The 4903-nt window shown below is 38.7% G+C and overlaps 1 non-coding gene across 1 annotated transcript; it reads left to right on the top strand.

The window, feature by feature from the left end:
• On the top strand, nt 1–148 carry LOC132514165 (small nucleolar RNA SNORA12). The gene has a single exon (XR_009538656.1). It is a non-coding gene; the product is annotated as a small nucleolar RNA SNORA12 (small nucleolar RNA).
• Nucleotides 149–4903: the final 4755 nt, after the last annotated feature.

The following is a 4903-nucleotide window of genomic DNA, read 5'->3' as shown; positions in this document are numbered from 1 at the left end:
AGATGTGGTGGTTTTCTTTTTGGTACATTTATTAAGTTTTCAAATGGTCCTGACTCTGCCACAGATATTATACAGGAGCTGGCAACGACTTCATGACAAAGAGATCTCTTTCTAGCCTTGCCTGAACCAGAGATTGGCTCCCACAAGTGGCAGGGAAAAAAATGCTCAGATATCTAAACTTCAGAAATTTGGAGGGTTCTAATTGTTTAATTTCCTCCAAATAAAGACTAAATAGTCAACATACACTTATATTGTTTCTATTAATTTTTCTTTCTTCTCTTATGGCCTACGCACTATAAATTTCCTTTAGAGAACATAAGGAATTGACAAGTCGTATTCTTTGAAACTTACTGCTAAGTTGAGGAATTGAGTTTTATTTTTGCTAAAAAAGACATTGAAGTTTGGTAAGATCAAACAAAGCAAGTTATAAGAAACCACCTTAGCTAAAGATTTAGGAATGCAAGTGCCATTCTTCTCTAAAGAAATCGAAATTCTCTTCTCTCTCTCCTGTTACCTAGAACCTGTACCTGGCAAATGTGCTCAACATAATATTTAGGGACTGATGGACCCAACCCATGACTGGTGCCGTGGGAAGGCAGCTGTCCCTTCTGAAGAAGCTGGCAGATTTCATTCCCAAATCCTCAGGCTGGATAGCACTCCCCACCCCCACCCCTTATTTGGACACTGCAGATACAGAATATTCCATCATTGCAGAAAGTTCTATTGGATAACGCTGCTTTCAGCCATAATGTCTCTTTATTTTATTTTATTTTATTTTATTTATTTATTTGGTTGCACCGGGTCTTAGTTGCAGCGCGTGGGATCTTCGTTGCCACGTGCAGGATCTTTAGTTGTGGCATGCAAACTCTTAGTTGCAACATGTGGGATCTAGTTCCCTGACCAAGGATCGAATCCAGATCCCCTGCATTGGGAGCACGGAGTCTTAGCCACTGGACCACCAGGGAAATTTCCATAATATCTCTTTTAGATACATCTCTTTCAGCACTCCCCACTCCCACCTGAGTGCCCAGAAAACATCTTCCTCACAAACAGGAAGCCCTTATCTCATCATGAAGGCTTTGCAGCAAAGACTGGTAAAGGAAAAAGAAGAAAGGAGAGAGTTTTCTTTTTAATCCATGAATTCTTTGTAGAAAATCAGAGTCTACTCCAATGAGTGGCATCCTGAAAGAACTGTCTTTGTCTACCAATCAACAGATTTTCATGGAACCCCTACTATGTGCCAACCTCTGTGAGGGGCCCACAGGAGCACTCCTGCCAGGGAGACCTGGGATATAGTGGAAGAAGCAAGGGCTTTGGAACTAGATCTTGAGCTAGTAAAAATTTCAGCATGAGGGACTTCCCTGGTGGACCAGTGGTTAAGAATCTGCCTTCCAATGCAGGATACGTGGGTTCGATCCCTGGTCAGGGAACTAAGATCCCACATGCCATGGAGCAACTAAGCCTGCAAGCCGCAGCTACTGAGCCTGCGTGCTCTAGAGCCTGTGCGTCACAACTAGAGTGAAGCCCACGAGCTGCAATGAAGAGCCTGCGTGTGGCAACAAAAGATGCCGCATGCTGCAACAAAGATCCCATGTGCCTCAACTAAGACCTGACGCAGACAAATAAATAAATAAATAAATACATATTAATTTAAAAAATCATAGTATAATTTTAAAAGAACTTTTCAGCGTGAAAGTATTTTATGCTACTGACTTACCAAAGGAAGAGAGGAAGGTAAATCAGTAGTATAAAATGATTTTACATAGAATTTAGGAATAGCAGAAGCGCTGCTAGAAAGAACTAGGCTAACCACATTATTTCCTACCAGGGCAATTTAGGGGATCCCGGTTTTAATGAATAAATAAAAATGATGTGTAATTATCATATCAGTTCCTTACATCTAAGTGAGTGCTTCTGGAGTTATTTGATGGTGCTTAAAAACTTTGGTCTCTGAAGTGTGTTTAATGTCTCCTTGACTCTTATCTATATTATTAATTTGCAGATCAAAGTTAACTTGGTGCTATGCAAATGAAGAAACTTCACATGAATGAGATTTCACAGGAAAATTTTAAATCCTTATAACTTGTGACAGAACTGCAATATATTCTGAGGAAATGTGTCAACATATCTAAAAGAGACATTATGGCTTAAAGCACCAATTATCCAATAGAACTTTCTGCAATGATGGAATATTCTGTATCTGCAGTGTCCAAATAAGGTAGCCACTAGCCACCTGTGACTACTGAGCGCTTGAAATGTGGCTAGTGCAAGTGAGGATCTAAACTTTACATTTTATTTAGTTTTAATTAATTAAAATTAAATTTAAACAGTCATATGTGGTTAGTGGCTACCTTATTTGATGCTGTAGGTTGAAAGAAAAAGTGAAACTGGATTCCAAGAATCTGAATTTCAGCCCTCTGCTTAACTACATTGGACAATTTACTTAACCTCTTTGAGCCTCAATTTTCACTTGAAAATGAGAATATAAATAATACCTACCTCATAGCATTTGGAGTAAGAGGAATTGAGATAATGTTCAGGCATTCTCCTATTATCAAAATAAGTGCCAATCAAGTACTAAAGTTAAATACGTGGAAAGTGAATAACCAACTCTTTCAAATAAAGGGAGTTTCCATTCTTGGAGAGATTAAAAATACACTTGACCCTTGAACAATGGGTTTGAACTGTGCGGGTCCACTTACTATTTTCAACAGTGAATACTACAGTACTACACCATCCGTGGCTGGTTGCATCCTTGGATACGGAGGGCAGACTAAGTTATACTCAGATTTTCAACCGCACGGATGGTCGGCCCCCTAACCCTTGCACTGTTTAAGGGTCAACTGTATTATTAAATTCAAAACCTCACCGTTCAGATACAATATTTAATGACAATGTTTATAACTATTAGCTGGTAAGCAGCACCGTTAGCAATAGCCTTAAATGGTCATACGTCAGCTTGAGGGTATCAATGTATGGTGCCCCAAAGGGCTGGCAGTCAGAAAATTAAATTTACAGAAATTGAGGTCAGTTTCTGTATGAAAAGTACATTGAGAACTGAAAAGCATGATTAAAATGTTAATGCAATCATCTCTTTATTATTGTTACAATTAATAATAGAATTCATCTTGCTTGCCCAAGGAGGTTAAATAAACCCATTCCATTTAACTGGGAGAAATTGAGGCTCAAATTAGCAGAATAGGCTAGTGGTTAGGAGTTTGAACACTTTCGTTGGCTATAATCACATGAAATAAGGCATGTAAAGTACTTGGACAGGGCATGCCACCTACTAAGAACTAAAAATGTCAGCTATTATTAGGATACTAAGTGACGCTATTAGGAGATCCATGAGATTAGAAGCCTTTGGCTTTTTTTCAATTCACAAAAGGTATAGGAGTACAGAGTGATATTTGCAGATTGAACTCTACATAACTCTATGTAGAAAGATTAAATCAATTTTCCATATTTGGACCAGTCAAGAACTGAATCTAATTGTTTTGATACCACTTCAAATCTATTTTTGGAATGAGGCATGAATGAGTGAGTAAATGAATGAATGACTCAAATGCCTCCTGAGTCCCCCATTAACTCAATAAAATGAGTTGGTAAAACTCATGAGTCTTCAACATACAAATTTCTTCAAATCTGAGATAATATGGAGGCAAACAGGGAAGGGACCGATTGGGGGAAATGGTCTACCAGGCATGTAGCTCAAGTGCCTGGGGGATATGGACCCAGATACCTTTCTGAGCCATCCTTTCTGAGCCATCCGACGCTTTAACCAGCCATCCTCAGCCACTTCCAGGGACATGGGAAAGTTTTGAAGGAGTGCTGGGATGGGAAGGAACAGGGCCAAGTGTCTTAAGGCCTGAGAAACCAGTCTCTGGGGAGTGCTGTGAAACCAGCTTTTCTATGAAGCAGAGAGATTACATCAATCTCTTCTTCACATCATCTGGAATCCTTCTTACTATTTTGTCTCACCACCTAAACTTTTTCTGTCTAGAACTCTTTGGTTTAACAAGGCTCCACTAAAGTGCACATTCCCCTAGGCACCCCTCCCCCAAATAAAAGACCATAGAAGGTAGTATCACTTATATGATGGTTACACTGCAAGGAATTCAGAAATGGATGTTCTAATCAGGATTTTGTGACTTTTCTACTAGGAAAGTTTCTAATTCTACAGGATAATGAACATTTTGTTAAAATATTTCTCCAGCACCCTCGGGTTCCTACAGCATCATTCTTGGCGTTGAACTACCTACATTTACTCATACTGATTTGACCTGAAAATTTTTTCTTTATTCTTTTAATTGAAGTATAGTTGATTTACAATGTTGTGCTAGTTTCAAATGTACAGCAAAGTGATTCAGTTATACACACGCATATATATATATATATATATATTCTTTTTCAGATTCTTTTCCCTCATAGGTTATTACAAGATATTGAATATAGTTCCCTGTTCTATACAGTAGGTCCTTGTTGTTTATCTATTTTATATATAGTAGTGTGTATCTGTTTGACCTTTTTTTTAGGAAGAGAATTTGTTCCTGTCTTCTAACTCTGTCCAGGGTGCATGCATCCTCAGTCAGGGCATAAAGAACAATTAGCCACAGTTTTCTATTTTTATCACCTTAAGAAGGGAAAATATTTCTCTTAAGAAGGGATAGTATTTCTCTCTCTCTTTTTTTTTTTCTCTTTTGGCCACGCTGCACGGCTGTGGAATCCTATTTCCCCAACCAGGGCCTGAACCCGGGCCTTCGGCAGTGAGAGCACAGAGTCCCAACCACTGGACCACCAGAGAATTCTCAACATTTCTCTTTTGAGTGTGATTCTATTAATTATCACAGGTCCATCAAAGATACATAGGACTTAACTTTTTGAACCTACCTTAATCAAAGAG

The sequence above is a fragment of the Lagenorhynchus albirostris genome, chromosome X (assembly GCF_949774975.1).
Source record: "Lagenorhynchus albirostris chromosome X, mLagAlb1.1, whole genome shotgun sequence".
In the NCBI taxonomy this organism is placed as follows: Eukaryota; Metazoa; Chordata; class Mammalia; order Artiodactyla; family Delphinidae; genus Lagenorhynchus; species Lagenorhynchus albirostris.
Note: the sequence above shows the minus strand (reverse complement) of the source record. Positions and strands in the feature narration are given on the sequence as shown.